At 37.3% G+C, this 26582-nt stretch overlaps 1 protein-coding gene across 8 annotated transcripts in view; it reads right to left on the reverse strand.

Annotated features, from left to right (window-relative positions):
* Nucleotides 1–26582, reverse strand: part of PCGF3 (polycomb group ring finger 3) — a 47544-nt gene that overhangs the window by 17512 nt on the left and 3450 nt on the right. Inside the window, exons 2-6 of one of the 8 annotated variants that reach the window (XM_062599703.1) lie at nt 15698–15794; nt 12680–12747; nt 4391–4433; nt 2011–2068; nt 1274–1342 (exon numbers count right to left, since the gene is read on the reverse strand). The exons of 1 other annotated variant lie outside the window; for it this stretch is intronic. The gene's annotated coding sequence lies outside the window, so the exon portion shown is untranslated. The remainder of the gene's footprint in view (nt 1–1273; nt 1343–2010; nt 2069–4390; nt 4434–12679; nt 12748–15697; nt 15795–26582) is intronic. 6 more of the 8 variants (XM_062599704.1, XM_062599706.1, XM_062599705.1 and 3 more) reach the window with 6 other exon arrangements.

Genomic DNA, 26582 nt, shown 5'->3' on the forward strand with positions numbered 1-26582 from the left:
ACATATTTAACATTTTCAAGTTAGTCTATGAGGCCTCCAGTTAAAGAAGCCACTGCATGAACTACTATGAAAAGGGAAAAGCTGTTTACCACTTTTCTTGATAAATGTTCAGGAAATGTCTTCAAACCACTAGTAAAATAGAAAGTCAGCCCTCTGGAAAAACGTAATTCACAGCAGATAAAAGAAATGAAGTCAAAAAAAAACTGTAAGAGGCATACATATAGGGACAATATCAAATACAATTCTAATTACTTGCTTAGACAGAAATTCAACAAAAGGTATTCAGGATCACCATGGACTGAATCCAAGCATTAGGGAGGACGAAAAGCCAAAGATATCACAGTGAAAACTGAAGCACAGAAATCACTTCTTCTCTAGAAAACATTTCATAATTTTTTCCCCACTACAGTAGTAAAGCACTGCCACATGAAGCATCACATGACACAGCACTGGGGAAAAAAAAACTGCAACAAATAAAAACAACTCGGAAGAAGATATTGTTAGAGCTATGAATGAACTATAAAATGAAGAAGGTAAAAAGACTACAAAGCAGTCAGATTAAAGTAAACTTTGCCAGAAAAGCAGAGGATAGTGAAGATAATATACACATGTTGAAAATCACTCCACAGACTGAATGAGAAACAAAAAATCCATGCTACTTTGGCAAGAGAAGAATACATACCTAGCAAATCACAATTAGGTTTAATCAAGGCAATCAGCCTGGTTAAGATTTTACACACCTTTCAAGAACTCTGCCAAAAAGCTCATTAGATATTTAGAAACAAACAGTAATATGTTAGCAAGAAGAAACAGTATAGAGGCAAGTTTTTCCAGGGCATATGCCACTTCAATGTCAAAAGAAGACACAAGCTACAGTAAAGGATTTCTCCATAAGGCCTGGCCCACACTGCTGATTTGCAGCTCCTAAACAAGAGAACAAGTTGTTCTCTGCACATACAGAGGCCTTGACATTGAGGGGTCAACACAGCTTCAATCTCCAAGCAGAAATGCAATTTTTAAGCTCTGTAGGTAAGCTGTCCGTGTCAGATTTCACTTTACCCTGCATCTTGTGTAACTGAACACATCTTCTCTATCGGTCGTTCCTTCCTCACAACGAGTTACAAAAGACAAAAAAGAAAAAATCCAAACCAAACAAACAAATAAAAAAGATCAGATATATTCATAACTACTTAAAAGGGAAGTGAGGAGCTAGCAGAGAAAAATGGCACATTACAAAAACATCACTTTGTTTAGACGAGATATAGTTACAGACCCAGGCCTAGGAGACAGCTTGGATTGCTTCCCAACTGGTTGAGAGGGCAGGAGAGCCTGTCTTGAGTGTCTACGGAAGAAAGAACGTGCAGAATGAACACCAGTTTAGCACCTGAGACACTGTTTGTTTATTCCTTTCTCTTTAAAGTAGTATTTGAAATAGGAAGTTCTGAGCCAGTAATCTGTTTGTACTGAGATATTTTGTTTAGAGAAAGAAAGAGAAAACAATCATTTAACAAAGCTACTGGCAAATATAAAGAAGAAATGGAAGGACTGAAACTACCACCTCATATAAGAAATTAAAATCATTAAGAATAGCAACAAATTAAACTCATAAAGTTGTTCTGGATTCATCAAATACTTATTCTGTTGTCACTCACAGGAAAGTGAAAAATATAACTGTAAACTGAATCAGACATTCACCATCTACTACTTTTTCATCATTATTAATGTATTCATGAGAAGAATGATCAGTTGCAGGAACAAAATAAGAAGATAAGCAACCATTCATGCTATTTTGAAAGAAACTCTCCATTTGAGTAGATGACTAAGGACTTTTGTGTTCCTCTATGGCAAATGTTAACAGCTATCGACTCAGATGGGGTATTGGGCTATTTGAACTATATATCTGCCCTTGTGAAGGAGCTTCACCATTTTCATGTTCCCATGACCTATTACTCCACAAAAGTTAAAGTCACTTTCATCACGCAAGATGGTCAATAATCAACATAAACATACTTTTCAAGTAATCACATACACACTGAAGTCATCTGATGTAGAGACTGCTGGATTCAGTCTGAAGATAGAAATAAAGAGAGAAAATATAAAAAATATCAAGGCATTAAAGCTGAAAAGCAAACCATAAATAAAGTTTACCTTTCTGAAGCCTCACCTAGGCTGAAGTCTTCTTGTATCAAATTCTTAATAAATAAAAAAGAAATTGTAGCTCTAAATGAGAGTTCTTGGTTAGACTGATAAAGACACACTTATTAACTGCACTTGAGTTGACAGGAGAAGCAAACTTCTACACAAACTGAGACACTGAGTTGCCTTTTTTGTAATGTTACCAGTCATGTAATGTTTGCTGAATATAAAATGTATGCTCAAGAGTTCAGAATCATTCATACTATTATAGCCAAGTTCAGAAGCCGAAAGTCTCAAATAAAATTATTATATTATACAAAAGTAAACAACCTAGGAGGACAGATCAGGATCCGAACATTTGTGACTTAATTTTTCAGATTTTGATGACAGATTTTTTTCCACAGTTGAACACAATAAATTTTACTGCCATCAAACCTCTGTAGCTACTAGCAGAGAACAGAAATACCTTGCAACTTAGTTTAAAAAAGTCAGTAGACACAAAGTAAGACAGATCTGTAGGATACAGGACTTCATTAGTTCTGCTAAACAGAGAGTTACCTGTTTAAATAATAACCTGTTATAATAGATAATCCTAAATAAACAGAATTGCTGGAATAGGAGAAAGTTATTTTTCTGTCTAACTCTGCAGTTTCGTAATTACAAGAGATTTCTTAAATACAGATACTTCTTAAAATGAACCAGAATCTCATCCGCTTCATGCGAAATATAAAATGCAGAAAGTCAGCCATAAGCAGGTTACATACAATTATAGCATAATACAGGTTGGATGGAACCTCCAAAGGGATCTAATCCAACCTCACACTCAAATAACTCCACCTGAATTCAGTTGCTCTGGGCTTAGTTCTGCTTCACTTAGCCTACAAGAACAGAGTCTGCAGCCCCTCTGGGCAACTTGTTCCAGGGTTTGGCTACCCTCAGGGGCACAAAACCCTACTCCTCCAGTCTCATGGGAATATTCCCTATGTTGCAACTTGTGTGCATTGCCTCTCATCCTGCCAGCCTGCACCTCCAAGAGTCTGGCTCCATCTTCTTGACCTTCCATGATGGTTTTGGAAGAAGTAATAAGATCTTCCTTTATTCTTAGCTTAAGTTACTATAAGACCTTTGTAAATACAACTTAAAAAGCAATCACATCAGTATTTCAGGCAAGGCATTCTTCATCTTCAAGTGAAGAGCCACTTTTAATTGTTAATACTTTACATTAGGAATTATTTTTTAGTCTAACAAAACTAAAAGCTAAAAATAAAAAATCAGCACTGAGACTGCTTTAAAGAAATAGAAAGCCTTCAGGTCTCTGAAATGTTAGAATCAATCCTGAAAAGAATGAAAGGTTCTTCTGGAAAAAAAAAACAAAAACAAAACAAAAACAAAACAAAAAAAAAGTAAGAACACTGAAAAGACCAGGTATGATCTGTCTTTCTTTGAGAACGAGAAAGTATTTTTCTAAAACCTGTTCCTCATGAATCCTGAAATGGCTCATAGATAAAGGGAAAAGCTAACCAATTCAGTTCATAGGAGACTGCTTTTCCTAGCAGCTGTAGAGTACTGAATTATTCAGAATGGAGAGAAGAGTGGTCTTATGCTGGAACACAAAAACCAAACCAAACAAGAAACAAAACAAAGTAAGAAAAAGAAACAACCTGCAACACAAGAACATTTCAAACATCTATCTACTATACAAAAACAATCACTTGAATAAAGATTAATATTCTTCCATTTTATTTTCAGATGTTTTTTACCATATTCTAGTAGAACACTGTCAGCCTTTCACTGCCTGACAACTTTGTATCATACCAAGAGAAAGCGAGTGCAGAAAATTACAAAGATATCTGGACTTCCCTCAAAAAGAAATTTAAAAAAAAAAACAGCAACCAATAAAAAAAAAATCCTCTTCACATACAATCAGATGAGGGTGGCAAAAGGGTAGGCAAGTGTCAGATAGTCAAGCTTTCTCTTCATATTATACTTTCTCTACTAATGCTACGTCCTTGTAAGATTATGAAGCAAAAAGGTAAGCATTACCTCACAGACCTATTCAGTAAAGCTGCATCACCAACAAAACAAGTCAGAATGCTTCTGAACAAGCTTTCACCTTTCAGAGAGATTTCAGCACTGAAAACTGGTATTAAAATAGGCACACAGAAAGAAGACAAGCAAAAAGTCTTGTTAAAGATATGGCCTTATCATTGGTGTACATACTGATCAAGAACATTCTGACCTACATGAGGCATACCTCTTAAAACAGCATTTTTTTTCAGAGTCTGCCATCCAGAGACCTGAAAAGACAGAAAAATAGTCTGAAAGTTAACATCCAAAACTCCTCAAAAGCCATTCGCCATACAGAAATACTTGGCTCACTAAGTTCATTTGAAAATATCTACATTAATTCAAGACTAAAAAAAAGGAGGGAGGGGGGACAATTCATACCTGACTAACAAAAAGAAAGGGGGAAAAAGACAGTCAACATAGGAAGAGGAGAACTTCAAGTAATATATTCTCCTATGAAAAGACACACTTACCAAAGGAAAAGAAAATTACTCAAAAATCTAAGCAGTCTTGTCACCAACACAATAGTGGCAAAATGAAGAAACTCATTACTTTCACATATGACAGAAGAAAAAGCTAACTTGAACCACAAGCTAGGGACTATTTAGATGGTGACAGGCCTCTAAAGAACCAAAAGACTTTGGACTGCAGATCCACACCTAGGTGCTTATTATTCTCAGTTTTCAAATTATATTCAAAAGTAATCTGCCCTCTCTTTCTTAGTGGCACGCATTTCATATTTTCATTTTTATATTTAGGCATCAGTTGGGGATTGGGTTGTCATTGTACACTATATAATGCTCATGGAAAGTTAGTATTTTAAAATGGATTTTACTTCTGTTAAAGAACTATCCAAACTGCTAAGCCAGTTGCGATTGATGACTTGACAGATTATATTGCACACACAATACTTACAGAAAGGGTCTGAGAAAAAGAAGTCACGTGCAGCAAATGCTAGTAGCTCTGCTTAATACATTATTGAAAGATACTAAGATCGAAGAGCAGTAAAAGCAGAAAGAGAACAATAATAGAAATAGTAGGTATACTTCCTTTCACAAGGACAGCGGCATTACAGCGAAAGTCACGGCTCTATTACAAAATATCACAACAATGCAACTTCAGTCAAGCCCCAAACTTATGATAGAGAAAATAATTTTCATATCAGGACACAAGCCTGGAACGTATTTGTTAGTAGCTGCACACAGACAAAACTGAGTAGGCAAACTTCCAGCAAGCTGGATTAAACTATGGAATATATACATACATACATATATATACATACATTGTATATATGTATGTATGTGTGTATATATATATATACACACACATGTAAGGGCTTTTCACAGTGTATTGAGTCAGTTAAAAGGACATTATGCACATTTTGAGCATAATGCAGCTGGAGGCCGTGTTGCACTGTCATGAGGTCAGATGCATGAAGAAATAAAGCACAAAATTTGTGCCTCATAAAGTAGCTACTTCAGTTCCTAACAACGTGAATATAGTCTGAAGCTGACACAATACTCTGGAGAACAATGACAGTGTTATCTCATCTGAATAATCTCAGTTAGATACAGGATATTTACTTAAGACATGAGAAAATAAAGAAAACAGAGTATTTGTCGTTGCTTTGGCCTCAGACAAATTCTTTTGTTCCAAAATGATTTTACTAGCTTCGATTTTTTTTAAGCAAACTTAGTACAACAGTCACTTAAAAAAAAAATCAGTAAATTCAAACATAGTAGACGTGAGGGGGTTTTGCTGGGATTAGCAGAATAAAATAGATAGAAATTCTTTTGTCTAAAAGAAATCTAAAAATATTGTAAATGCCAACGAAATTCTTCCTGCTATGTTTGCAAAGCACTGTTCAATAAAAGAAACTTCCTGAGCAGAAGGAAATATCATTCAAAATTCACATTTGCTTTAGCAAACCAAGTCATGACTAGTAGTATTTACATAGCTTCTTTGTGACTTCCTCTACATAACTGTATTGCAAGGTATCAAATGTGCTATTTTAAAAATATTATGGAAACAACTCAAATTCTCATGTCTGAGTAGATTTTTCACAACTCATTTATGAGAAAGTACTAACACCAGCAGATGGCACCAAGTCCCCTTCATTAAGCAAGTTTGCTTCGGTTAGTAACACATTTTCAACTTCAGGATGAAGAAAAATGCTTACCAATCTGTTGTTTCTCTCCTCCTAAATCAGAGATCTACGGAGCGCAAATGCACTATACAACAGCATGACCTGCCATCTACTACTCTGACATTATTGTGAACCAGTGCCAACTCAGACCAGTGACAGCAGCAGGCTTGCTTTCTGATGCTCTTTGTTTGGAGTTTTTTTGTTTGTTTGTTTTGCTTTGTTTTAAATTTAGTTTTTAAACACACGGAATGTTGCATTTCAGTTCTGTGCCTATTTCATGGGCATGCTGAGCAATTTGCAGAGATCCTATAAGAACTTGCTGATGCGTTAGGTTCCTCCAGTTCCAGTGGAAATTTAAGCATTAATTTCTCACCATCTCAAAATAAACAAACAAATAAAAATCTTGAAAGCACACAAGACCTATAAACTAGTCCACCACTTGTTGCTATTTTCTAGGTACTTGCCTCACTGTCACCTGACTAAAATACTATCTGAAACCAATATGCAATTGATCCTCACAGAGTATATTAAATGATCTAAAATTAATAGCAGGAATGTGTCATATTCTATTATAACACTTTTTCGAAGCAAAGCCACTTTTCTTCCAGCCCTTTGCAGCAATGGTTCTTTCTTCTCCTCTTATGAAAAAATTCAGAGTAAAGATAGATTTCTACCCTGGTGAATGCTGCAGAGGTAAGAAGCAGAGTATGTAAGGACATCTCTCCAAAATTGTTTGTAGAAGCAAGATAATGAATGATAGGGCTGAAGGACAACTTACAAAGGGTAATATAAAAATAAAGTATGTAGACAAAAAACGGATCCACACTAACAAGATTTCTTCCAAGAAATTATTTCTCAAGACGCCAAGGACACTTCAGAGTAAGTATAATCTGTATAACCCATACCTTACCACGATATTGCATTAAGAGCTTACAAATATTTATCCACCTTTTGTCTCTTACAACTACAGTATGCTCATGAAGCACGTGAATGCCAAAGCAGAGTAAGCTGCAGGCAAAGAGACATATACTTCAGCTGCAGTTCAGAAGTAAAGAGAAACCTATCTAAGTGATCCTCTTTTACTTGTATGCACTTAGATCTAAAGTAGTGAAGACGAAATTTTAGTTAAGTCAGCTTAATATTGATTATCCCAATTAAAACACGCTGTATTATCAAACTTGAAAATAAGGCAAAAAAAAAAGCTAACCAGTGTTTTATTCTGAATATTATTTATTCTCTACATTGAGGTAGATATTTAATCTACCTCAATAAGAGGTATTAATACATATTTGCCCATTCATTATTTACGGATGATGTATTTGGTGTCTGAGGTCTCCAGCTAAAGCAATCCTGAACATATATGCTACGCAAGTACTAGAGCCACAGCTTGGAAAGCCCCACCTAATTATATCACGCTTATTCAGAAATCAAAAACAATTAATACATAAAATTCAACTAGTGCTTATGGGTCGGTCCCCATCCACCTCTTCTCCTCTTTGGGACAGGCCAGCATTTTTCAGTTTTCAGCCAGTGAATTGCAGACCTCAGAAGATCCATGGGCTATTTCTAGAAGGTCTCTGAAAATTAATTACTATCACAGACACTTAGGCCAGAAATTTACATTCACTATATACACTTCTATACACACACACACACAAACACACACACACACACAGAACCAGATGGCAAAGAAAAACACAAAAAAAAATGGAAAAAAAGAGGACAGGTAGTAAACTACTCCTGTACTATGCATGTAGTCAAATTACAGCACTGTAGGAAGTTAGCTCTTATATTTAACTTTTCAGATGCTTGCAAAGCAAGCTTACAAAATCATTCCAAATCTAAAATAAGGAAAATGGTTCAAAATTGAAGTAAATCATTATCAGCTCTTCCCTTAATAATATAATTAACTAAAGGCCAGTTTATCAATTAAAAAAGCAAGAAACTAAGGACCAGTAAAGCTTAATATACTTAAATTCAGCTCATCCTCAGCTTTGCTTACCTATTTCATTAATGAACTTCACAAAGAAAGGCATCATCCCTATATTAGAACTCGCAGGTCATTTTCTGTAAACATCAACTGCTTTATTGCTTTCACAATACATCAGAATTCATAATCATCATGAAGTAGTATTGCAAAGTTTCCTACTGAGAATGTTTTCTATCTAGAAAATGTAGAATAACAAATTTACAAATATTAGCAATATTTATTGAAGAACTAATCAGATATTTATTAATCCAGAATGCCTCAAGGTTCAATTCCAATAGTCAAAGTTCAGTATTATTTAAATTTTACAAACCACTGGTGAAGTATCATCTGAAATAATATCCAACTACAGTTCACATTAAAGAAAGATGGCATGAAATTGGACTAAGCATAAAGAAGAATCCCCACAACTAAGAAAATATAGAGACTGAATGAAAAGAATTCGGTCTTTCCTGTCTTCAATTACCACAGCTTGAACTGAGAGGGTAGCATGACTGCTACTTAAGAGAGCAAAAAGTTATTTAAAGCTAAAACAAAGAAAATAAAAATGAGTAAACTAAGTATAAAATTTAGGGAATTGGAAACCTTGTTTACTTACCAAGGAAAAGTGGGGGGTAGTAGAGTCATTAGCAAAGGACTGACTCAATTATTCAGGCAACATTTTGGGCTTATATTGTTCCTCTAAGATTGCATCCCTGATGACAATACAGTAAGCTCACACCTTTCCTCTTAGGAAAGTTGCCAGCTACAGATCAAACAATAGACACAAACTTTTCCATACTTTCAACTTTATCATTTGCACTGCATCCATTAATCACCTCTTGTAAAATCTACCTGTAGTTTCTTTAAATCTTTCTTTCAAAAGCCCACTATAGAGCTTTCTCGCAGGATTGTAAATAAGGAAAGAAAATTAAAATCCATTTAAAACACCCAAAAGGGAATTCAGAAGAGCAGTGAAACTAGGCACCTTGCTCCTACTAAACTGAAGGCAGATTCTTGGCATGAAACACCCTCAGCTCTGATGACGAAAGCAAATGCAACTCTCTATATCCTGAAATGCAAGACCAACAGCCTCCAAACCTGATCCAGTGACGGTTAAAATTGCCTCCTATGAATATGCATAATGGATCAATATTAAATCAGAGCCTGGCATTTTAAAAGTTTCTGTTTAGTAAGAGTAAGAAAAGTACAAAGTGAAATAACAGCAAATCATTAAAACAAACAAAACATACATACACACTAAAAACAACTTGGCCTACTTGACTGCTTCCCACTTACTATCACAACTGTCAGCCCCAGTGTGTTATTCCATGCATCTTTCCTCCTCCACTCTTTCCACTGCCTCAACCATTCAGAGAGTTGGGCAAGAGAAAAATATGCATTACATCCACCCAACGCACACTAGCACGTATAACTATAGAAGAGATCATATTCTTATAATTCAGCAATAGAAGGTTTTTCAGAAGATAACAGCAGCCACTGCCTATCACAAAGGAAACAGGATCAAGAATATAAGAGAATATGTAAGAAATATTTTTAAAGACACATTGGGTTATCTTTCAGCTAGAATATTAACTTTAAAAAAATTAACCTCTGTGTAGTCAGTGATCCACTGTGAGTTTACAGATTTCATTACATAATAATGTGTTATCTTAAAATCAATACCCATACGCCACTGAGACTACTCTAGTGCCCATACTGCTGATAAAAAAACTCATTCTAGAGCAGCAGCAGCAACAAAAAATCTTGCATTCATGTGATTAACCAAAAAGCATACAAAAGATTAATTCTGAGTACTCTAAGAGCAGCTAAAAATACAATTCTGTTCTTTTCTTAAAGAGCATTAAGATAGGTGGTTTATCTGAAAATAAATCTCGTATCTCAAAGGAAATGTACCACAACTAAGGTTTCTAAATTAATTGTCCTCGTGTGTATTAGAATTGCATAGCCAACCTATGAATGTCAGAAACAAGACACATTGATCAAGCTTTCTTTTTTGAGAGAATACTTCACAAGGCAGCGAACAAACTACCACAAAAATACAGGCAGCATTAATTTCTGTCAAGTAAGAAAGGACAGTGTTAATCAACTTTTCCTACACTGATCACTAGCATCAACTAGATAGCGTCAAATTTCAGACACAAAATACTAAATAGCTATAAAATAGCACCAAACTCCAAAAAACAGTCAGAACTGTGAACTTTAGACACCATACTGAAGTTCTCAGTCTACGGATATAAGGTTGTTTTGGCAAGAGATTTGCAATGAGCAGCAAGGGCTCTGGAAAGCTGCAGACTGAGAACTTACCAGGTGGCCCTTCTGTAGCAGCATGAAAATTGTAGGTATCATTGTGCCTGCATCACCAGCAGCTAAGGTAAACACGATGCTCTCAGCTTCAACCCTAATTTTCCCAACTATTCCCTTCTCTTGACTTCTGAGAAAAGTAGCATGGTGGGCAGACCAACAATCAGCAGCTGAAAAGCCAAGGGAAGGGGAAAAAAGAGCAACAAAAAACTTCAGAAATGTTAAAACACTAAAAAAGCATGGTATCTTACACTGGTTTTAGTTGCTTTACTCACACTCAGATTCACTGAAATTAGAGATTTAGACTACAATATGGCTTACTACAATACTATTAAACCCATTCAGAGAAGTTAGGATGAAACTTTATGCCCTGATCTCACCTATCCTGTAGATTCAACATTGTATCAGAAAGAAAAAAGAAAAGGTACCAAGAAGAAATAGATAAATATAGGACACCTAATTATCTTCTGTAACTTTTGCAGTCACTTATTACTAGTGACCATAGAATACAGACTTGCTTCGCTAACATTTGCAAATCTCTTCAGATTTGTTTCTAGCTGTCTCTTTCAGCTGAAATTAACTTGGTAGTTTACACCACAGATTGTTCAGGGTAAGTTCCTGAAATGTTTCTAACAAGCAGCCTAACACACCTCTGGATGCAGAATGATACCTATGACACACAAAAATGGTTATTATTTTCTGCTAGACTAATTGAACAAAACCCACCACTGACTTACTAGATTTGATCCTGCTTTTCCATTTTTGACAACAAATCACTGGCCTAACTATATTCAAATTACTCTTTAAGTTCTCCTTTTCCTTTGATTAGAGCTGAGAGGGAGAGAGGTCATTTTTGATCAGTATGTATTACAACCACTAATAAAACTGGGATGAGATCTTAAAAGTATGACAGCATTCAAAACCTTACTATGGAAATACAGCATTGTTTCAGGAGCTACTTCCCCCCACCTTTTAATGAACACCACTATACCCTTCTATAGAACCTAGCTCATTATCAGAAACCAAAGTCATTGTTGGAAGCACTAGACTTGAAGAAAAATCTACTCTTGAGTATTACCCCAGTAAAGTCTTGACAAAATGTTACAGAAGGTATTTATAACATATTAGAAGAATAAACTACAAACTGCATTAGCCTCCTTCTTGAGAATTTAGAGCCAGAAATTGCAAGTCATTAAAAAGGCACTCTGTTTCAATTCAAATCCCACGGATTTGATGAAGAGAAGAGATCCTTGGCCTCCAGTCATTAAAAGTTAGCTAAAAAGAACCTTCAGTCTCATGAAGGACAAAGTCCCTTCAAAAATCAAGCCTTCAACGAGATTCTGTTGCAAACTATCTGAACTCACACCACTTTGAATCCATTTGTTCAATATTCATATAGCTGAGAGAACACAGCTCATAACCTAATCACAGCTGGAATAGATCTCACTCTTCACTACAGTGTCTTCTGCAGAACAGATGAACAGCTCAAGATTCCAGATGACTTTTAGCTGTCACTTAAATATATGTGTGTGTTCGTACCGATGGCTCTATGACTGCATGCAAGATAATAAGGGCTTGGAAAGTCTAGCGTGGAAAAGCCCAGAACTGTATGGACCCAAGTCATCAACTCCTAAAAAAAAATTAAGTTTGGTCATTACGTTTTAAAAGATATTCTCCATCTTCCCTCCCTTTACATACATATGTTTTAACTTCATATTTTGAAAAATCTTACTCCTAGGTACAATGAAAACATGCAATTACTAAGATGTTATAAATGTTTTTACAATCAGAAAAAACAATCCCTTATTAACAAAAACTACAGAATACTGCATCCCTAAAGAATAACTGTAGGGTAATCTGAGAGCAGGGATCTTTGTACTGTTTTCTGAAGCAGTTATTGATCTTGCACAGAAACAAAAGTTTTTCATAGAGATACTGCTGACTTTTGGAAAAGGAAAGATGAAGAATAATCTTAATATAGGAACAGAAGACAATTCTGTTGAGTAAAAAAGACTTCAAAAATTCAGATATTCACTCACCTGACTCCTCTATTAGCTCAGACGATGACAGCCCAAGAAAACAGTAATTGTGAAGATACAAGTCTGTGCTGAGAAGACAGGAGGCACCCACAGGCAAAAAGATAAAAAGGTGTTCTGTAATTTAAGTTAATATTCATTTTACCTGCAACCTTTGTTTTTTTTAATATACACAAAATGGAAGTTTAATAAATTCCGATTACATCATTTTATGATTAATCAACTCTAGCTACTTAAAGATTTAACTGTGAAAGATCTGAAAAGTTATATACTTATGTCTTTAGTTAGAAAAAAATTAAGTCATTTACAGTTTCAGGTTCAATGATCTGACGGCTCTCTCCGCTATGATAAAACATAAGTAAATTTTATTAGGATTGCCCTATACCTTGCACATTAACAGCAGGTACTGTATTCCTTCTGGAGCCAAGTGCATCCATAACTTGAATAAAGTTAGCTGCCTGACTAACTAAATAAGCCATGTAAAATGTTATTTCTTCTTTTGCTCCTGAAACCTCAGTGTGGCTTTAATATATACACTGCTCTCATTTTTCCTGCTATTGTTCTAGCATTTAGATCTTCAAGAGATAGATTAAAGCAACTAGAAAATACAGACAATTAAATAATTTTCTTTGAACCTCTGTTGCTGCAGCTTTCTTACCTCAGATACAAACTTAGCTTTCTAAATGACTGGCAAATGAAAAATAGAACCTGGTGTTTAGCTTCATTCATAGATAAATCCATTTGTTATTTAATATTAAAATTATGTAGTAGAATTTTTAATCACTAGTACACAGGAGGCTTCTCCCACCACTGTCAAAAGCTATCAAGTCCTCTGAGTCTTCAAGTCGTTTGATTGCCTCAGAGCTTAATGTGGATCACTACCAAAAGCTTTCTTTTCCCTGCTAAGGGGATCCACAAATCATTTTTAACAAATATGGAATAAAAATACACTTGTTAGTAACTGTTAGCAGAAAAAATATTCACAACCTCTTAAGTTCACTAATTTGTATTTCTTTGTCAGTACATACTGCAAAGGACTAGATTCGTCAGCTAAAAATTCACTGCTTGAGTACCATGGCCTATTTCTCAAATATCTAAGCAATTACTCATTACCTTTGAGAACATTTCACCTTGCTCAACATAAAAGAGTTTACACTGCTAGAAATTAGAAACCTAACAGTGACAAGCAGCTTGTTTATACTAGCCTCACTAGGATAAATCCAACTGATTTTAGAAATGGAAGTTTTGTGGGTTTTAAGCATTGTACTGAATCGAGACACCACTGTGCTAATTCTGTATCTAAGTATTTTCTTAAGAACTGTATGTTTAGAAAATACAAAATATAATGAGTATACTGTAAATAGACAACTCTGGATTTATTATGGAGGGTATCCAACAGCTTTTACTAGACGTTAATGCAAACATTATAGAATCCATATTTATAGCAACCACTTTTGAAGTTGTGAAAGACCATACTAGCCATACCAAGGCAGAGCAGTCACTGAGTTCAGTAGGAAGCACCTGCTTCAGCTATGTCTCACCACATGCTGAAATCTCCTACAATTACCTTTGAGACAAGTACAACAGCAGAGAGGTGCTCAGCTCATCTGTATCATCCATGATGAGCTCCTCTCCCTTTCCTTAGCCTTCAAGTCTGAGCAATATCAAAAACCACTCCAGAACAAAGCCTTCTGCTTGACCAGTCCTCAATAGTCTTTTGAATGCCAACACTGCCCACTTCAGTTTATTCCAAAGTGTCTGAGGGTGACAAAGTAGTTCTGCTAATGTCTAGTGTACATGCTCCTTCAGTTCCACCAGCTTAATCAAGAATTCAGGCAACAGCCTAAGCCAGTCCAGTTTCTGGCCTGCTATGTTTTTGTTCTCCTTCTCAGCCCTGGAATGTCCCCCTGCCCCATTCTTCAAACAAACATACTGGTCTGACTGCACAACAAGCTGATACAAAGAGGTGATTCAGTCCAAAATTGGACCACTAAAATACAGTAACATGTTTGCCCAAAAGCTCTTTGTACCAAAAAGCCTCAGCAGATAAAAACTAGATAAAAGCTCAGATCACGGCATTTTCACTTCTCATTGATAAAACTGACAGCACCAATCAAATCAACCTTCATGCAGTAGAATTCAATACTGCTTTAGCTGCAAAAAGCTTGGCCTTTGTTTGTTTGTTTTCCTCTCAAATAAATGAGTAACAAAATAATTCTTTAACTACAGAAGACACAAGAAACATCTGTCTCTTATTATCAGGACTGTGAAATAACGTTTTTGATTTTCTACAATAACTATTTTGGACTAAGTTCAGTGAAATTCTCAACATTTTTTAGTTCTAGCCTAAATGGAGGAGGGGCAAAATTTTCAAGGGTTAGATGAAACAAGACAAGATGAAACACTTTCACACTTTTGCAGAGCAGAACTGTAGTAGAAGCATAATGACTACTTTTAAAGTAAAATTAGCTTTTTACTCAGTGTGCTAACAACGGTAGGTAGGACAGAGCAGTAAGTAGCCTGTTTATCTCCTCAGCTTCTTTTAGGGAGAAACTTCATAGTACTTCATGTTGAAATTTCTGCTTAATGTTTTAGTTTGAATGCCTTACAGTTTATCTCACACACTGTGAAACACTATTTTGATCACAACAGTAACATGGAACTTTTCAGATCCTACCATGAAACTTCTAGCCCTAACCACATTACCCAACTTTAAGATAAGCTACACCGCTGCTCTTTTGCTATCTTCCTCTCCTCTTCCCTTTCCACTAGAGACAGCCATGCTAAAATCTATACTATGAGGAAATCACCACTTATTACACAAAGTGCACTTGCCACGAAACAGTACCGTCTCCTATTATAGTAGGATCTTCTCAATATATTGTCAGCTCTACAGGCTTTATGCAGCACACATTTCTTGTGATCAAAGCTTTCACCCAAATTGCATCTATTACAAACAATAAATTTTCCTTGAAAGACAGCCAGTCATAACACTGAGGGACGAAAAGCCATTTCACTCACCTTCAGTAGAGCAGCTGAGTTGTCAAGATCCTACTATGCTCTCGGCAAATACTGCTCTTCCAACTGCAGGGCAAAAAACCTCTGGACAATCTACCCTCTACAGAATCAAGGACAAAGAATAGGTAGGTCAGTCCTCCATGGACAAATAAGAGCCAACAACCTTGGAAAAGTAACTGCTCAACGGAAACCCCCTTTTGTCCTGATCTATGTACAAACCAAATGAGGTTTGAATATAAAGAGCACCAAAATGAAGACTGGTATTGGAATAACACAAGTACTCCTGATAGCTTAAGCACAAGCATAAGTAGAAGAACAAACAGTTGTGAGGAAGTAAGGAAAGAAACAGCAACAGTGAACAGGTCCTGGAAAGAAAAATGAACAAAAATAGTTCAAGAAAAGGAGTGAGGAAAAGAAAATTACTTTTCTAGAAGAAAGAAAATGTAAAAAAAAAAAAAAAAAAAAAAAAAAAAAAAATCTAGCTTACTAAGTTTTTTACTCTTTTCCTTTTACAGTGTAATATATTATAAAGAGAGGAAAACATCCTGCACTTAAGCACTCCAGAACAGCAGTTCTACTTTTGGGCTTCCTGCCTCTTTTGACATGCTGACCAAAAAAGATTAAACATATTAAAACAACATAAAAAAAGAACTCTGGATTACCGATATTCTGACTCAGCTTCCTTAACAAATTTTCACCTTTACAGTTCTCAAGCAATGCAGTGGAACAATCATATCAAGTACCTTTAGGGAACAGCGCAGAAATAAGAACGTGTCTTTTACCGGAACACAAAAGATGCTCAGAATTACATTTCATCAGCCATGCTTTTTGTAGGTCATACGTTCTAAGCCCTTCTCACGATGCCTGCATTTGGGATCAGTCACATATCCTAAAGGAATGATTCCTTCTCTTACTTTTGGCAAGCTTAATTAGATCATAACAGTAACAAGTCTGATGCGTCTTTAAAATTTCTGTCTGTGTCTTCTGTAAAATAACTACTGCACTTTGCTCTCAGACTACGAAATCCAGCATTGTAAAGTAGCCAGCAAATAGACCACAGATCTTTTTTTCCCTTTTTCCCCGGCAGGGGGAAGGAAGGGGAGGAACAGCTAAGTTTTAAGTACTGGAACATTTACTCCTTTTCATCCCACAATATCAAGCAGCTAGGAATAATTCTCCAACTTTCACAGTTTAGAAAGGTTCAAAAGGAAGAACATTCCTAATAGAATAACAGTGCTTGAAAACTTGTACCTATAGAACGGATATACCTTTACACTTCTCACTTTCAATTTATTTTCATTTCCTCATTATAATTAGGTCTACTGTTTTGCATGTATGAGGCAGAAGGCAGGAAAAAGTTTAAGTGCCTATCAACATGAAAATATTCACTATCCTCCATAAAGTAACAACAGTAAGCAGAAAAGATGCCTGCAATTATCAAACTTTTTTTTTTTTTCATTCCAAACTCTGGTCTTTTTGGTCATAGTTTGCACTAGTTTGACAATGACTTTGATATGCATTCTAGAACAGGATGAAAACTGAACTACAAAAGCAAAAGTAATAGCATTACAACATCACCGGCTTGTCTGTCAGCCTTAAAATTGCACCATGATATTCATTTAAGGAATGTGGACTCCAACAGAAAAATCCAATGGAAAATGATAGCATGCGAGGATTTCACACTTAAAAAATTGAATTCTTTGCTCTATTCTGATCATTGATTTTTGCTGCTGCTGCTATTAAAAATGGAGAGAGTCTGCTCCTCAATGGGGCTAATTTTTAACAAAAGTTAAACTATCAATGCCACAAAATAATTTTAGCAATCAGCACAAAATTGATTTCATTTGTGTATGGTCTTTGACTGTCTCATTCCTGCGGTTTAAGTTACTGTCTGCAACCTCTTCCTAGAGAGGACCACCATCAGGCAAAAAATTAGCGTATCATTACTCCTCAGGTACTTGTTTTACCAGCACAGATTACTAGCACAAACCACTGAAGAATGCAGTTTTATTCCAATACAGGCTGAATGGGGCAGAAGGGCAGGAGAAAATTCTTCAAGAAAAAGCCAGGCATGTGAGAGCTTAAACCACCAATTAAGACTGTCACCACTAATTCCAAAGTGCTGTTCTTATACCCCAGACACTTTGATGGCATACCTTAAAAGAACTCCAAAAATGGTTGTCTTATTTGGCAATATTAACACTAATCAGGACGCTAAATATCAACCACTTAATCTCAGATATAGTAAGAAATTACCAGTTACCCCAGTTACCCTCACTGCAGCTTACTCAGTACCAGCTGTACCACTAACACCAGCTTCATGCATTCCAGTTAGGAAGATAATTAACTATCTTCTGAACTGAAGATTCCCTTCACAGCTCTGCATATAATCATTTCATCACATGCTCAAACCTGTCTTTCTAGGGTCAGAAGTATAGAAAACACAACACTGTACAGAATGAAAGTCAAGTCACTCTTCCTTACCCAGTCACAGTAATGGTATTCGACAGCTTCTGGTACAGTTTACTTTCAGTCCATAAATGAACTGAAGACATGCTCTGCACCTAAGTCATTCCACAAAATTCCTCAGAATCCCTTAAAACAAAGCATAGATGTCAGCTTTTATACATAAGGTAGCAGTGCGTGGAAAAAAAAATGAGGAAGAAGCTGACACAGAAAAAGAGCTAGCTAAACAAGTAGCTCTTTCTAACTTCAGCTTCCACAGTAAGATAGGTAACACTGCCTTCAACATCTGGCTGAAGCAAAGGAATCAAACTGATGGAAAAGCAAGGTAAGAAGAGGAATGGATTGTGAAACTAACTTTTTTTTTTTTTTTTTTTTTAAGACACCATATGTGGGAAAACTAGTATGAAAGTAGACAAATAATCCCAAAATCGCTGTTATGGAGTCAAAAAACAAGCATCGAAAACAACATTTCACATAGACAGACTGTGCTTAAACTGCAGAACTTTTCTAATCCACAACAGCACATAAGAAAAGCAGCAAGTTAAGAAGACAGCAAGTCGTGAATAATCTAAAGTTTATCACATTCAAATTTATAATAATTTCATATGAGAAGGTGTATAGTATTGAAGTGTAAGAGAACTTAAGAGAATTACTACAGAATTGATTATTAATTAGCATTCAAAGTATGACTGCATCAAAGTTTCATAACCACACATACTAACACCAGCTATTCAAAAACCATTGGACAAAAATGTCCTCTGATGGAACTCTGCCTAAATAGAGTCAGGCATTTGATGGAAAGACTACAGACATAAATGAATAAATTAATAAAGAAATACTGCCCTTCTTATGCATAATATTTACTCTAATACCAGGTATATCTTAAGTCTCTCTTAGGATTTTTAAAAATCAAAATCACTCTAGGAGATCCTCATTGCTCCCTACTACAAATTTCAAACACTAAATGGAAGTGAAGAACATATACAGCACAGAGGGAAGAGACAGTCTTCCAATGCAAGCTGTCAAAGATGACAGTCTTCTACAATCCACCAAGAATTACTTCTTGAGACTGAACTATGCTATAAGAAAACAAATAAATAAAAACAATTTTCAGAAGTTAACAAAAATGTAATTGTTTAAATAGACAACATATTTACTGACATTCCCTCCCTCTGTTCCTTAGAATACAACTTAGTAAATACCTCAGAAAAAACATGCAACATTAAACTTTGGACTGACAACAAAGCAAAGGACTCTGCCTCACTGTGTACTCAGAGCAAAGCTTTAAAAAGCATATCTTGAGCAGCTGAAAGACTTTTTTCCTCTCAGGATATGCCACATGTGGATATCTGTAAGCATTTGAAAAAGTCATTTTAGAAGAGAAAAGAAGTGAACGAAATAACTTTTGGAGGTTTTTTTGGTTAAGGCTGGGGGAAAACTGAGGAAATTGACAATTTTAAGATAGAAAAACAATGTCTGCTGCTGGTCACAAGAAATGACTAATCAGAAAAATGGTTACTTAGCATGGGAAGTACTAAATTGCTAAGGAATCTGGGGAAGAAGTAAATTTTCATTTTTCCATTGTGTTTACTCCTTCAGTGAGCGTACCTTAAAATAATATAAGGTCTAATAATGGACACTACAGATGAGGAAACTGAAAACTTTTATCCTTATACTCTGCAAATACACATTTTAAAGATTATCAACCTCCCTTGACATTTTCTAGTCACTACCAAAAATTCAGACTTGTTACTGCTGCACAGAACTTGCACTTCAGTTTAACGTCCTCTTACGACTGGAGAATACATGATTTAATAGAGTAGAGGCGTTGGAAGTCTGCTTCAGTCCACTAAGCAAGTCACTTGACTCATTTTATGGAGTGACAAAGGAGCAACTAAAAGTGAAAACCAAAGTACTTCTCAGAGAGAGGTTGTGAAAATACATTAGACTGTAATGCATTTGTAGAATCATAGAATCAGTAAGGTTGGAAGGGACCTCTGGAGATCATCTAGTCAATACCCCTGCTCAAGCAGGGTCACCTAGAGCACATTAGACAGGGTTGGATCCAGGCAGGCCTTGAAGATCTCCAGAGAAGGAGACTCCACAACCTCTTTGGGCAACCTGTTCCAGAGCTCTGTCACTCTCACAGGAAAGAAATTCCCCCTCACGTTCAGGTGGAACTTCCTGTGGTTCAGTTTCTACCCATTGCCTCTTGTCCTGTCACACGTGACAACTGAAAAGAGCTTGTCCCCATCCCCTTGACACCCTCCCTTCAGGTACTTGTAGACATTGATCAGATCCCCCCTGAGTCTTCTCTTCCCCAGGCTGAAGAGGCCCAGCTCTCGCAGCCGTTCCTCAGAGGGCAGGTGCTCCAGCCCTCTGACCATCTGTGTAGCCCTATGCTGGACTCTCTCCAGCAGCTCCAGGTCTCTCTTGTCCTGGGGAGCCCACAACTGGACACAGTACTTGAGACGAGGCCTCACTAAGGCTGAGTAGAGGGGCAGGATCATATCTGATCACAAAAAAGGCCTAACAGGACTATAGAATTAGCCCAACACTTCTTTGTTTCCCATTACGTTGTTAGCTTCAGCCACAAAATGGACCAAGCAGTATATTTTTATCAAAAAAAAAAAAAAAAAAAAAAGAAATTTGGCACTATCCTCTCTCAATTTGTAGCTCTTCTTCCAAACGTAAGCCATTTCAGAACAGTCATAACTACATTCACAAGTTATCACTTCTGCACAACAACCATAGAGAATGTAAATAACTGTTACAAATTACAGCAAATACATTCCTGCAAGCAATTTCTAATGGTAGCATTTAAGATAATGCCTAAAAAGTTACATGTGAAAGTGCTTGCAGCTCATACACTACTTTTCAAACCCACGTATTTCAAAGGTGATCTAACATATTCATAAAATGCATCTTGACATTGCAGGTTTCATTTAATACCACGTGAATCAATACATACAGTCTGCTTCTTACAACTCCTGTCACGAGAGAATCTAGCACATAGGAAGGTAAACTGAAGAAAATAAGCTCCACCATCCAGATGAAAAGGCTTCTGGCTAGTCAGCCATCATTTACACTGTCTCTGAAATAAACCTATATGGGTCCAGACTAGTAGTCTTGCGGACAACAGCCGAGACAAGAAGCTTGAATCAAGCTTCACATTCCTATGAAATTATTATGCAATAATCTGATTACAGAACTGACTTTTACCTCATCCTGGACAGTCAAGATAGAACAAGCACAAGATTAATATATTGGTATCCACATAAACAACTTAATTTGGTGCCACCTGGCATGACAGTATTAACAAAGATAAACACTAATAAAATGCACCTTTCAGTTAAACTATTCCTGCTCAGCTATACTTAAATACTTTAACACTTTTACTTTATGCAAAATAAGCAGTTACAGCAGTATTCCACATGGGTTAGATTGTACTGTAGACAAGACATAGACAGATTGGCAGATAAACAGAGACTGCAGCAATAATCATCAGAATTTAAAAGTGTAAGTGTAGATTCCATGCAAAGCAATGTCAGTTTAGAAAATCCAAAATGCATTACTAAAACAGGGATGAGAAAGAAAATGCTTATGTAGATTATGCAGGCCAAGGGAGGGAAAATGTTGGGCATCTCTTCACAGTCTGGCTGAGAATAGTGTAAGAATAGATCAAAACATATTCTTTATTTTTTTTCTTTCCTTTTTTTATTCTAACTCATATTGTAGAAGACAGATATAAAAAACAGATTTTTAATGCATAAAATGGTTTAAAAAGAAAGGTGACTTTGCAATCAATCTTAATGAACTGGTACAGTAAAAGGCAGTTTCGTTATGTAACCTCATTCAACAAATGATACAAATACACACATTGTTTCTAAAACAGGGTAAATATTTCTCTCTAAACCTGATGAATTTTATTCCTAGACTATAATTTTTGACTACATATTTCCCACTTTAACACAAAAGAGAACTTTTCCTAAAACACAAGACCTTGCCACAAAGCAAAAAGCAGACTGCACTTGGAAGTAAAAAAGACTCTAGGCAAGTATTTAAGAAGTGGTAGTATTATGTTTGCTTTGCCCTCAAAAGGATTCAAGTAAGCTTGAAAAACTGTACGGGGGAAAGGAAAAAAAAAAGAAAAAAAGAAAAAGATGAGCAAACAATCATCTAACACTGCTAAAGGCTACTGTAATCAATGGCTGCAACTTGGTGGGGCAGGATCGCGGGACAGATCATAAATGCAGACAGAACTGATCAGGCAAACACTGCATGCAGCCCCGGGGTCCACACTTCATGTAGAACAAGTAATTCAGAGGTGGAAGGAGTAAGAGAAATATTTCAAGGATTAAGAGGATTGAAGTGATTATAGCGTGTTAGCACTCTCCTAAGGTAAAAAAAAAGAAAGTATTAAATCTTGTTAACTAACGTAACAGCTAAGGGTTTAGAAAGAGTTAAAGAGTCTGCAATGAAACCAATTTGTTTTAGAAACCATGAGCACATGCATTTTCAACAGTCTGCATGACTAGCTACTCCAACAGGCACATGCAAAAAATTCCCTTTTATCTTGCCTCTTTGGAATCCTCAAATGAAGGATCCTTGCATCTAGAGCACGTATTAGTACACTGTAGGCAAAAAATATATTCAAAATAAAGATCAGTTACTATTGCCAGGGTAATACTGTAGAAGATCTGAAATACAGGACAGAAGACAAGCACTCAGTCCACTCTGACCTTAATCCATAATTCAGGAATGAATTGAGTTTTGCCTAGGAGTGGATGAAGAGTGAGTCGAGAGCTTATCGGTAAAGATTAAAGGGCAGGCTAACATGGGGGACACTGTTGTGGGTGTCTACTACAGGCCCCTGATTAGGAAGAGGAATTTAATAAGGCCTTCTACAGACAGCTGAAAGTAGCCTCACATCCACAGGCCCTGGTTCGCATGGGGACTTCAACCACCCTCGTATCTACTGGAAGGACAACACAGTTAGGCACGAACAGTCCAGGAAGCTCCTGCAGAGCATTGATGATAACTTTGTGACACAGGTGGTGGAGAAGCCAACGAGGAGAGATGTACTGCTGGATCTTGTATTAACAAAGAAGGACTGGTTGGAGACAAAAAGTTCGTGCGCAGCCTTGGCTGTAGTGACCATGAGATGGTGGAGATCGGGATCCTGCAAGGAAGAAGCAGGACTATAAGCAGGTTTGCAACCCTGGACTGCAGGAGAACAAACTTCGGCCTCTTCAGGGACCTGCTTGGAGGAATTCCACAGGTTAAGGTCTTAGAAAGGGGGGGGGGGGGGGGGCAAGAGAGCTCATTAATATTAAGTATCACTTCCTCCAAGCTCAACAGCGGTGCATCCCAAGGAGGAAGAAGTCCAGCAAAGGGGGAAGGAGACCTGCAAGGGTGAGCAAGGAGCTCCTAGCCAAACTCAAGCAGAAGAAGAAAGTAGATAGAATGTGGAAGAGGGGACAGGCCATCTGGGAGATACATAAGAATGTTGTCAGAGTATGCAGGGATGTGATGAGGAAGGCTAAGGTCCATTTGGAATTAAGTCTGCAGATTTAAGAGAGATCTTTTGAGCAAATTTGACATTCACAAATCCATAGGCTCTGAGGCGATGCACCCACGAGTGCCGAGGGAGTTGGCAGATGTTGTTGCCAGGCTGCTCTCCATCATCTTTGAAAAGTCATGGAGAACTGGAGAGGTGCCTGAGGACTGGAAGAAAGCCAGTATCACTCCAGTCTTCAAGAAGGGCAAGAAGGAGGACCCAGGCAACTACAGGCCAGTCAGCCTCACCTCCATCTCTGGAAAGGTGATGGAGCAGCTCATTCTGGATGTCATCTTCAAGCATATAGAGGAAAAGAAGGTAATCAGGAATAGTCAGCATGGATTCACCAAGCGGAAATCATGCTTATCCAACCTGAGAGCCTTCTCTGACGGAAAGACTGGCTGGATTGATGGGAAGAGAGCAGTGGATGTTGTCTCCCTTGACTTCAGCAAAGCTTTCAACACTGTCTCCCAGAACATCCTCATAGGTAAGTTCAGAAAGTGCAGGCTAGATGAGTAGACTGTGAGGTGGACTGAGAACTGGCTGAAGGGCAGAGCTCAGAGGGTTGTCATCAGTGATGCAGAGAGTAGTTGGAGGCCCATAGCCAGTGGTATCCCCCAAGGGTCAGTACTGGTTCCCATCCTGTTCAACTTATTCATCAATGACCTGGATGAAGGGACAGAGTGCCTCCTCAGCAAGTTTGCTGATGATACCAAGCTGGGAGGAGTGGCTGATATATCAGAAGGATGTGCTGCCATTCAGAGACCTGGAGAGGCTGGAGAATGGGGCGGAAAAGAGCTTCATGAAGTTGAACAAAGGTGCTGGACCCTGCAGTTGCCAAAGAAAGAATAACCCCATGCAGCAGTACAGGCTGGGGGCTGACCTACTGGAAAACAGTTACGCGGAATGACCTGGGAGTGCTGGTAGACGACAAATTGACCATGAGCCAGCAATGTGCCTTAAGAAGAGTGTTGCCAGCAGGTCGAGGCAGGTGATCCCGCCACTCTACTCAGCCCTGGGGAGGCTTCATCTTGAGTACTGTGTCCAGTTGTGGGCTCCCCACTACAAGAGAGACATGGAGCTACTGGAGAGAGTCCAACATGGGGCTACAAAGATGATCAGAGGACTAGAGCATCTCTCCCATGAGGAACGGCTGCGAGAGCTGGGCCTGTTTAACCCAGGGAAGAGAAGACTGAGGGGGGATCTTATCAATGTCTACAAATACCTGAAGGGGGGGAGGGGGGAGGGGGCCGGAGGTGTCAAGAGGATGAGGCCAGACTCTGTGCTTGTTGCCTCTTGTCCTGTCATGTGGCACCACTGCAAAATCTGAACCACAGGAAGTTCCGCCTGAACGTGAAGGGGAATTTCTTCACTGTGAGAGTGACAGAGCACTGGACCAGGTTGCCCAGAGAGGTTGTGGAGTCTCCTTCTCTGGAGATACTCAAAACCCGCCTGGATACAACCCTGCCTAACCTGCTCCACATGAATCTGCTTGAGCAGGGAGGCTGGACTAGATCTTCAGAGGAACCTTCCAACCTCAACCATCCTGCGATCCTGTTATTGTGAGAAAACAATCTTGACTTCAAAAGGTCCCCGTGCCCAAATGTTTTCTGTGCAAAATCGTTACGAATAAATTAAGTATGCCACATCTTTACATTAAAGAATTCTCATTCCTCTGATAAAGGCTACTAATAGCCACTCTTAAGTACAACATAGCAAATTGGTTTAATACAGTTAAGCACTTTTGCAGTGTATTTCTCTTGCTTAGTAAGTTATAATAAATTGGGCAATACACTTGAACTAAGTAACCAACTGACTCACAGCTTCCATTATGTCAGTCTGTGCGCTTCAAATTTATAAATGTTTCACATACGCCAGCCAGTTCTTCACAAAGAATATTTAAGTTCAGCAGTTGTATGATATCTTTCAGCTTGTGTTGTTCTGTACAGTTTTTTGTTTCCCCTCTTTGTCAGCTGAAACAACATTACATGAAAATCAGCCAACACCACACTGTCTATACTTACGTATTTTTACATATATGGTTACAGTTTAATATTAAAGTTTGCATGTACATGGTAAGAGAAGATAGCAGAGATAACCTATGGTCTGGAGATCTTTTAAAATATTCAGTCACAATGTTACTCTCAATTCACATAAGACTTGCAGTATATCCAGTAATACCACATCAAATGTATGATCTGCTGAAGATAGTGTCACACGTTGACTGTCTGGTTATGCAGAAGGTTAAAGAACAGTTTGTAAGTAAATCTGAAAAAAAAAGTCAAAAGAACCATTTGCAAGTCAGCAATTTTATGATATTCATTCTGGCAACCTGAAGAAGTAACTTTGCTCTTTTAATTAAGCATATACTGCACAGTGCATATTTCCACTCACACAAGACATATAAAGAATGTTTTTCACCTTAATCAAAATAAAATTGTTATTCACAAAACAGAGATATCCTCACTTTTGATAAAATAAGGATAGTTATTGCCACCAAAAAAAAAAAATGTAATGCTGTCAAAGTTTTAAGTTACTGTTTGTCACTAGGTCAGCATGCAAAACAGTTTGTTAATAGCAACCCAAATATGTGTCTATGGGGATATGATAAATCCCCTTATCACTTTGCAGGGATGAAAAAATAAAGATAGTGTTAGTTTAAATCATCTGTTCCATAAGCAGTAGACCTACAAAAACCTGGTTTACTTCGCATTTGTGTATCTCTCCTCCTCACGACTTTATCCTGCATTGTAATAATGCTAACACACATACTCCTGTAGCATCTCTAGTCCTCACTCACATGCCATGAACACTTTACTCCAGCTCCATCACTGTTATCTGTGACTTGAACAAAGAGGCAGT

This window comes from Rhea pennata, chromosome Z (assembly GCF_028389875.1).
Source record: "Rhea pennata isolate bPtePen1 chromosome Z, bPtePen1.pri, whole genome shotgun sequence".
NCBI classification, from domain to species: Eukaryota; Metazoa; Chordata; class Aves; order Rheiformes; family Rheidae; genus Rhea; species Rhea pennata.